The 10,501-nt window shown below is 45.6% G+C and overlaps 1 pseudogene; it reads right to left on the bottom strand.

The window, feature by feature from the left end:
• Window positions 1-841: 841 nt before the first annotated feature.
• Window positions 842-10,501, bottom strand: part of LOC123724105 (ATP-dependent DNA/RNA helicase DHX36-like) — a 29,850-nt pseudogene continuing 20,190 nt past the window's right edge.

Below are 10,501 nucleotides of genomic sequence, written 5' to 3'. Positions count from 1 at the left end.
ATTATAATTATTTGACCATGTTGGTCATTTATAAACATTTGAACATCTTGGCCATGCTCTGTTATAATCTCCACCCGGCACAGCCAGAAGAGGACTGACCACCCCTCATAGCCTGGTTCCTCTCTAGGTTTCTTCCTAGGTTTTGGCCTTTCTAGGGAGTTTTTCCTAGCCACCGTGCTTCTACACCTGCATTGCTTGTTGTTTGGGGTTTTAGGCTGGGTTTCTGTACAGCACTTTGAGATATCAGCTGATGTAAGAAGGGCTATATTAATACATTTGATTTGATTTGATCGTCCCAGCAAAACACTCGTTCAAACTTGTAGCCATGTCGCTTAGCTTCCTCCCAGCCTTGATGAATTAACACACAGTCAAGTTAGCAACCGTTTAAAAAGAATGAACCATTGATATTCCATTGGGGAGAGATGAGAGAGACCTCTAATGATGTAGGAAGGAAAAGAGGATCTTACTGTGAAGGCTAGATGATGGTGAGGTGGTCACTCTGAGACTCTGGACAGATTTATCCTCCTCAAGTCTGCCATATTCTACTCACTCACTCACTCACTCACTCACTCACTCACTCACTCACTCACTCACTCACTCACTCACTCACTCACTCACTCACTCACTCACTCACTCACTCACTCACTCACTCACTCACTCACTCACTCACAGACAGATGTTAACACCTTACCATTGGTATGAAGAAGAGGTCCTTGAAGCTGAGAGAGGCAGCGATAGTGAGGACAGGGTCCAGACAGCCCAGGAGAGCTCCAGACAGCTTTCAGATGTGAGGCTCTACAGGCAGCCTGGCCAGGTGGAACCCTAACGGGGTGAGAGCCTCTTAACAGTCCAGGGCATTGAGGTCCATCAGGTGTATGATGGCCAGAGTGACAGCCTCCTCTGTGGGAGGGTTCAGAGCTTTCCTCAGGAACTCTGCTGTTGGAGCGCGCTTGACGATCTAGAAGGAGTGAGGAGAGAGAGAATTAGACATAAAAACAACATTAAAAGCAACTTAAGGAAAAGTCAACAGCTTGACTTGATCAGAAACAAATGGGAAAGAGACATGTGTAAACTTTAGACCCAACAGGAAATCCAGCTTTACACAGAGATCAGTGAGTCAACTCTTCACTACAAGAGATACTACAGTCTGCCTAGCTTGATCAGCAAGGATGTACTATTGTACTATGTCACCGTGTCCTGTGTGTGTGTGTGTGTGTGTGTGTGTGTGTGTGTGTGTGTGTGTTAGAGTTGGACAACATGGACAAACATCCATATCGTGATGAATTGCATGACTTGACACGACCGTGGTAAGTTTATATCATTGATATGCATTGATGTTTGTATGATCCTTTAAACTACTACGACCAGTTTGACGGTTGTTCCATTAGCAATCACCCAGATTAGCAAACTTATTTCATTTCAAACTCATTTCTCTAGTATAGGCTACTTATCCTAATGAACGATATCAGAAAAAGGCTAAGATAAGGGATCGGTATGGTCGGTGTTGAAAATGTAAGTTTATCATCCCAGCTCTAGTGTGTGTGTGCTGAGGTCAGTTTGTTGACAGCCATTCTCCCTCTAATAGGTGTGATTGTTATGAGACACCTCTCAGCTGCCAACACACTGATTAACACACATTATCCCATTAGGGGAATGGGTGACCAGCCATTACAACACTGTCTTTATGTTCTCTAACACCAGGATGGAATGGGAGACCAGTCATTACAACACTGTCTATATGTTCTCTAACACCAGGATGGAATGGGTGACCAGCCATTACAACACTGTCTTTATGTTCTCTAACACCAGGATGGAATGGGTGACCAGCCATTACAACACTGTCTTTATGTTCTCTAACACCAGGATGGAATGGGAGACCAGTCATTACAACACTGTCTATATGTTCTCTAACACCAGGATGGAATGGGTGACCAGCCATTACAACACTGTCTATATGTTCTCTAACACCAGGATGGAATGGGAGACCAGTCATTACAACACTGTCTTTATGTTCTCTAACACCAGGATGGAATGGGTGACCAGCCATTACAACACTGTCTATATGTTCTCTAACACCAGGATGGAATGGGTGACCAGCCATTACAACACTGTCTTTATGTTCTCTAACACCAGGATGGAATGGGAGACCAGTCATTACAACACTGTCTTTATGTTCTCTAACACCAGGATGGAATGGGTGACCAGCCATTACAACACTGTCTATATGTTCTCTAACACCAGGATGGAATGGGAGACCAGCCATTACAACACTGTCTATATGTTCTCTAACACCAGGATGGAATGGGTGACCAGCCATTACAACACTGTCTTTATGTTCTCTAACACCAGGATGGAATGGGTGACCAGCCATTACAACACTGTCTATATGTTCTCTAACACCAGGATGGAATGGGTGACCAGCCATTACAACACTGTCTATATGTTCTCTAACACCAGGATGGAATGGGTGACCAGCCATTACAACACTGTCTATATGTTCTCTAACACCAGGATGGAATGGGAGACCAGCCATTACAACACTGTCTATATGTTCTCTAACACCAGGATGGAATGGGTGACCAGTCATTACAACACTGTCTATATGTTCTCTAACACCAGGATGGAATGGGTGACCAGCCATTACAACACTGTCTATATGTTCTCTAACACCAGGATGGAATGGGTGACCAGTCATTACAACACTGTCTATATGTTCTCTAACACCAGGATGGAATGGGTGACCAGCCATTACAACACTGTCTTTATGTTCTCTAACACCAGGATGGAATGGGTGACCAGCCATTACAACACTGTCTATATGTTCTCTAACACCAGGATGGAATGGGTGACCAGCCATTACAACACTGTCTATATGTTCTCTAACACCAGGATGGAATGGGAGACCAGTCATTACAACACTGTCTATATGTTCTCTAACACCAGGATGGAATGGGAGACCAGCCATTACAACACTGTCTTTATGTTCTCTAACACCAGGATGGAATGGGAGACCAGCCATTACAACACTGTCTATATGTTCTCTAACACCAGGATGGAATGGGAGACCAGTCATTACAACACTGTCTATATGTTCTCTAACACCAGGATGGAATGGGAGACCAGCCATTACAACACTGTCTTTATGTTCTCTAACACCAGGATGGAATGGGAGACCAGCCATTACAACACTGTCTTTATGTTCTCTAACACCAGGATGGAATGGGTGACCAGCCATTACAACACTGTCTATATGTTCTCTAACACCAGGATGGAATGGGTGACCAGCCATTACAACACCAACACTGTTGACAGAGTGAGTGTGTGTTGACAGAGAGACCAGCAGATGTTGACAGAGTGAGTGTTTGTTGACAGAGAGACCAACATATTGACAGAGTGAGTGTGTAAAGGAATGAGCGCGAGAAAGAGATTAAGAAATAGAGAAGATACATGCACGAGAGAGAGAGCGAAATAAATGATGTATTAAGCTTGTAAGGGAACATGAGTCACTATAGGCTGAAGACCTAATGGGTTGAAAAAGGCTGACAATTTTAATACAAAATCAAAGATGGCGACACTTGCCTCAATTCCCCACACATAACCTCTACAGCACCCTTTCATTCCCCTCCTCAACTAACCCCCTATTTTTTTATTTAACGCTGATCTGAACTTTTCTACATTATGTCTCTGCCATCATTTCCTATGACAGACGCCTTTAGAGATTGACCTGCCGGGCGCGTCCTCTCCTCTGTTTTGCGTGGGCCAGGCTGACCCACAATGCAATCATGGTGCTGAAGTAATCCAAGAAGAGAGAGGAGACTTCACTTTGAAAAGTATGGCGTCTACACATATCTAGCTGGTTGGAGAGAGAGCTGTAGTGAAGGTCAGTGAAGTTTGTCTCCTCTGTTCACGGGCTGTTCTTTATTATTAGCAGGCTGTCACCGTAGTTAGGGATGTGCATTTTAAAATGTTTGGACTGTTTGAGCACTCGCACATCTCAGTGATATCGGTACATACACACCTGGTCTCAGTGATATTGAGTGGCAGGTAGCCTAGTGGTTAGAGTGTTGGACTAGTAACCGAAAGGTTGCAAGATCGAATCCCCGAGCCGACAAGATACAAATCTGTCGTTCTGCCCCCTGAACAAGGCAGTTAACCCACTGTTCCCCGGTAGGCAGTTAACCCACTGTTCCCCGGTAGGCAGTTAACCCACTGTTCCCCGGTAGGCAGTTAACCCACTGTTCCCCGGTAGGCAGTTAACCCACTGTTCCCCGGTAGGCAGTTAACCCACTGTTCCCCGGTAGGCAGTTAACCCACTGTTCCCCGGTAGGCCGTCATTGAAAATAAGAATTTGTTCTTAACTGACTTGCCTAGTTAAATAAAGGTTAAATAAAATTGATAAATACACACCTGGTCTCAGTGATATTGGTGGCAATGACCTGACTCCTGTAGGGGTCCTTTTGAGGGAGACCAGTCAGAACAAGTTCTTCATGTTCTGTTCTAGGTGAAGGGAGTGTTTCTGAGACCATGCTCACCTGGGGGACAGTAGGCATCAGGGAGTGCAGAGGAATGATCACAAACCCATCTGAAACACAAGGTCAAACAACGTTCAGACACTGTGTGTGTGTGTGTGTGTGTGTGTGTGTGTGTGTGTGTGTGTGTGTAACATCTGCTGGGCCAGGAGGAGGTCGTTGAAGCCACTGATATTGTCCCAACCTGGCAGGAACACAAAGATGTCTCCTTCCTGGAAAACAAGGACAGATAACACACACACTCAGGCAACACGCACATCAACACACACACACATAAACACAACACACAAACACACATTCAGGTAACACGCACTAAGGTAACACACAAACACACATTCAGGTAACACATCTTTCAACCCACGCTCAGGGAACATCAAAGCTTTTCCATTGCAGTGTCTGAAACTAACAAACAGGTCCTTAATAAAACCAACAGGACCTGAATTTGACCGTTTTCATAAACATTCCCACTTTCTGTCGTCTCAGCCAAGCCAAGCTCTGAGTAACCACACGAATCCTGCTGCACACTGTCTACACAGTCAAATGAGATAATTACACAGAAGAAGCGCCTCTGTTTTGTGGTTTTGGAATGAATAAAAGCCTAATTTTGCTCTAAAGACAACAAATAAGGTAATGAGTCACCTACAAAACACAGAGCCACACAGAGACAAAGCCGAGTTAAATCCACCGTAATCCACACTAAGCTGGTTAATGGGGTTCAGAGGAGAATAGTGGCTGTGTTAGCATTAGTTTAGCTTTAGATTCAATGGTGGTGTTAGGCTGCGTTTACACAGGCAACACAATTCTGATCTTTTTTTTTTTACACATTGGTCTCTTGACCAATCAGATCAGTTCATCTGTCAATAATTGGGCAAAAGATGAGAATTGAGCTGCTTGTGTAAATGCAGCATACAAGATTACAGTACTTAGGTTGTTTGCTCAGTTGGCATGTGTCTTGGGTAAGTCGTGTTAGCATCAGGGTTTGGGGTGATGTCAGTATAGTCCTGTTGAATTTATGAAAAGTAATCCATTATTATGATTTTGGAAGAGAATTTGTTACCAAAGATGACTGAACGGAGATAGTGAGAGATCATTCCAGATCATTTCGACAAGCGATGTTACCCACCATCTCAAGATGTTTCTGAAATATTTTTCTGTAGTTAGAAACAGATTAGCATTCCTAAAAACATTATTTTGTTGAAATATATAATTTGATCTCTGAGAAATGTAATTGTCCATTTTTAAATGTATTGGATTCATATAATCTTCAAATAAATATAGTACCTAACGTCTGATTTGGACTGTAATTATTTCTAAGACATGAGGAATACAATAAAATGCTCAAAAGCCACCCATGGACCCCCCCCCCCCCCCAGCAGCAGCCTCTGAGTTAGGGATTGCTGTTTAGCAGTCTGATGGCTTTGAGATAGAAGCTGTTTTTCAGTCTCCCAGCTTTGATGCACCTGTATTGACCTCACCATCTGGATGGTAGCGAACAGTGAACATGCAGAGGCTCAGGTGGTTATTGTCCTTGATGATCTTTTTTGCCTTCCTGTGACATCGGGTGCTGTAGGTGTCGTGGAGGGCAGGTAGTTTGCACCCGGTGATGCGTTGTGCAGACCTCACTACCCTCTGGAGAGCCAAGCGGTTGAGGGCGGTGCATTTGCCGTACCAGGCGGTGATAAAGCCCGACAGGATACTCTCGATTGTGCATCTGTAAAAGTTTGTCAGGGTTTTGGGTGACAAGCCAAATTTCTTCAGCCTCCTGAGGTTGAAGAGGTGCTGTTGCGCTTTCTTCACCACACTGTCTGTGTGGGTGGACCATTTCAGTTTGTCTGTGATGTGTACGCCGAGGAATTTCCACCTTCTCCACTGCTGTCCCTTCGATGTGGATAGGGGGAGCTCCACCTGCTGTTTCCTGAAGTCCACAATCATCTCCTTTGTTATGTTAACATTGAGTGAGAGGTTGTTTTCCTGACACCACACTCCGAGTGCCCTCACTTCCTCCCTGTAGGCTGTCTCATCGTTGTTGGTGATCAGGCCCACTACTGTTTGTGTCGTCTGCAAACTTGATGATTGACTTGGAGGCGTGCATGGCCACGCAGTCGTGGGTGAACAGGGAGTACAGGAGAGGGCTGAGCACAAACCCTTGTGGGGCCCCAGTGTTGAGGGTCAGCGAAGTGGAGATGTTGTTTCCTACCTTCACCACCTGGGGGTGGCCCGTCAGAAAGTCCTGGACCCAGTTGCAGAGGGCGGGTTTGAGACCCAGGGCCTCCAGCTTGATGATGAGCTTGGAGGATACTATGGTGTTGAATGATGAGCTGTAGTCAATGAACAGCATTCTTACCTAGGTATTCTTTTTGTCCAGATGGGATAGGGCAGTGTGATTGCAATTGCGTCGTCTGTGGACCTATTGCGTCGGTAAGCAAACTGAAGTGGGTCTAGGGTGGCCTGTAAGGTGGTGGTGATATTACCGTTGACTAGCCTCTCAAAGCACTTCATGATGACAGAAGTAAGTGCTACGGGCCATAGTCATTTAGTTCAGTTATCTTTGCCTTCTTGGTTACAGGAACAATGGTAGCCATCTTGAAGCATGTGGGAACAACAGACTGGGATAGGGAGCGAATTAATATGTCCTTAAACACACCAGCCAGCTGGTCTGCCCATGCTCTGAGGACTCGGCTAGGTATGCCGTCCGGGCCAGCAGCCTTGTGAGGGTTAACAAGTTTAAATGTTTTACTCACATCAGCCACGGAGAAGGAGAGAGAGGGGGGGGCGCAATCTTTGTTAGCGAGCCGCGACAGTGGCACTGTATTGTCCTCAAAGAGGGGAAAAAGGTGTTTCGTTTGTCTGGAAGCGTGAAGTTGGTGTCCATTACGTGGCTGTTTTTGTAGTCCGTGATTTCCTGTAGACCCTGCCACATACGTCTCGTGTCTAAGCCGTTGAATTGCGACTCCACCTTGTCCCTGTACCGGCATTTCGCTTGTTTGATTGCCTTGCTCAGGGAATAACTACACTGTTTAAATTCCGCCATATTTCCAGACCTCTTTCCATGGTTAAATGCGGTGGATCACGCTTTCAGTTTTGCGCAAATGCTGCCATCTATCCACGGTTTCTGGTTAGGGTAGGTTTAAATAGTTACAGTGGGTACAACATTTCCAATGCACTTCTTAATAAACACAGTCACCCAGTCAGCGTATAGGTCAATCTTGAGGCTGACCGGAACATATTCCAGTCCACGTGATCAAAACAATCTTGAAGCGTGGCTTCCGATTGGTCAGACGAGCATTGAATGGTTCTCGTCACTGGTACATCCTGTTTGAGTTTCTGCCTATAAGACGGAATTAGCAAGATGGCGTCGTGGTCAGATTTGACGAAGGGAGGGCCGGGGAGGGCTTTGTATGCATCGCGGAAGTTAGTGTAGCAGTGATCAAGAGTATTAGCCCTGCGAGTCATGCAATCAATATGCTGATAGAATTTAGTTTGCCTTGTTCTCAAATTTGCATTGTTAAAATCCCCAGCTACAATAAATGCAGCCTCTGGATATATGATTTCCAGTTTACATAGAGTCCAGTGAAGTTCCTTGAGGGCCGTCTTGGTGTTCACTTGAGGGGGAATGTACACAGCTGTGACTATAACTGACGAGAATTCTCTTGGTAGGTAAAGTAGCTGGTATTTGATTGTAAGGAATTCTACGTCGGGTGAGCGGAAGGACTTGAGTTCCTGCATGTTGTTATGATTACACCAGGAGTCGTTATTCATAAAGCATACACCTCCGCCCTTCCTCTTCCCAGAGAGGTTTTTATCTCTGTCGGCACGATGCGTGGAGAAGCCCGGTGGCTGAACTGATTCTGACAACATATCCCGAGAGAGCCATGTTTCCGTGAAACAGAGAACGTTACAATCTCTGATGTCTCTCTGGAAGGCAACCCTTGCTCGAAATTCGTCTACCTTGTTGTCAAGAGTCTGGACATGGGTGAGTAGTATGCTCGGGAGCGGTGAGCGATGTGCACGTCTACGGAGCCTGACCAGAAGGCCGCTCCATCTGCCCCTTCTGCGGCGCTGTTGTTTTGGGTCGCCTACTGGGAACAGAGCCATTGTCCTGGGTGGTGGTCCAAACAGAGGATCCGCTTCGGGAAAGTCGTGTTCCTGGTCGTAATGTGGGTAAGTAGATGTTGCTCTTATATCCAAGAGTTCTTTCCGGCTGTATGTAATAAGACCTAAGATTTCCTGGGGTAACAATGTAAGAAATAATACATAAAAAAACGAAATACTGTATAATTTCCAAGAATGCGAAGCGAGGCGACAATCTCTGTCGGCACCATTTTTCTTTTTCCATTTAATCCATATTACTTGTGAAACTCCCCAAATACAGGTGTGCCAAGCTTGTACCCTCATACCAAAGCAGACTCGAGTCTGTAATCGCTGCCAAAGGTGCTTCAACAAAGTACTTAGTAAATGGTCTGAATACTTATGTAAATGTGATATTTCAGTTTTGATTTTTAATAAATTAGCAAACATTTCTGAAAACCTGTTTTTGCTTTGTCATTATGGGGTATTGTATGTAGATTGATGAGGATAAAACATTTTTTTAGAATAAGGCTGTAAAGCAACAAAATCTGGAAAAAATCAAGGTGTCTGAATACTTTCCAAACCGTGCACTAGTTAGGCTATCCATGTTAAAAAAAACCATTCACTAGTTAGGCTATCCATATTACCAAACCGTGCACTAGTTAGGCTATCCATATTACCAAACCGTTGACTAGTTAGGCTATCCATATTACCAAACAGTTCACTAGTTAGGCTATCCATATTACCAAACAGTTCACTAGTTAGGCTATCCATATTACCAAACAGTTCACTAGTTAGGCTATCCATATTACCAAACCATTCACTACATTTTTACATTTACATTTAAGTCATTTAGCAGACGCTCTTATCCAGAGCGACTTACAAATTGGTGCATTCACCTTATGATATCCAGTGGAACAACCACTTTACAATAGTGCATCTAAAACTTTTAGGGGGGGATTAGAAGGATTACTTTATCCTATCCTAGGTATTCCTTAAAGAGGTGGGGTTTTAGGTGTCTCCGGAAGGTGGTGATTGACTCCGCTGTCCTGGCATCGTGAGGGAGCTTGTTCCACCATAGGGGTGCCAGAGCAGCGAACAGTTTTGACTGGGCTGAGCGGGAACTGTGCTTCCTCAGAGGTAGGGGGGCCAGCAGGCCAGCGGTGGATGAGCGCAGTGCCCTCGTTTGGGTGTAGGGACTGATCAGAGCCTGAAGGTACAGAGGTGCCGTTCCCCTCACGGCTCCGTAGGCAAGCACCATGGTCTTGTAGCAGTTGCGAGCTTCAACTGGAAGCCAGTGGGGAGAGCGGAGGAGCGGGGTGACGTGAGAGAACTTGGGAAGGTTGAACACCAGACGGGCTGCGGCGTTCTGGATGAGTTGTAGGGGTTTAATGGCACAGGCAGGGAGCCCAGCCAACAGCGAGTTGCAGTAATCCAGACGGGAGATGACAAGTGCCTGGATTAGGACCTGCGCCGCTTCCTGTGTGAGGCAGGCTCGTACTCTGCGAATGTTGTAGAGCATGAACCTACAGGATCGGGTCACCGCCTTGATGTTAGTGGAGAATGACAGGGTGTTGTCCAGGGTCACACCAAGGTTCTTAGCACTCTGGGAGGGGGACACAATGGAGTTGTCAACCGTGATGGCGAGATCATGGAACGGGCAGTCCTTCCCCGGGAGGAAAAGCAGCTCCGTCTTGCCGAGGTTCAGCTTGAGGTGGTGATCCGTCATCCACACTGATATGTCTGCCAGACATGCAGATATGCGATTCGCCACCTGGTTATCTATCAGAAGGGGGAAAGGAGAAGATTAATTGTGTGTCGTCTGCATAGCAATGATAGGAGAGACCATTTGAGGATATGACAGAGCCAAGTGACTTGGTGTATAACGAGAATAGGAGAGGGCC

This window comes from Salmo salar, chromosome ssa09 (assembly GCF_905237065.1).
Source record: "Salmo salar chromosome ssa09, Ssal_v3.1, whole genome shotgun sequence".
Lineage (NCBI taxonomy): Eukaryota > Metazoa > Chordata > Actinopteri > Salmoniformes > Salmonidae > Salmo > Salmo salar.
This window is presented reverse-complemented; position numbering and strand designations above follow the sequence as displayed.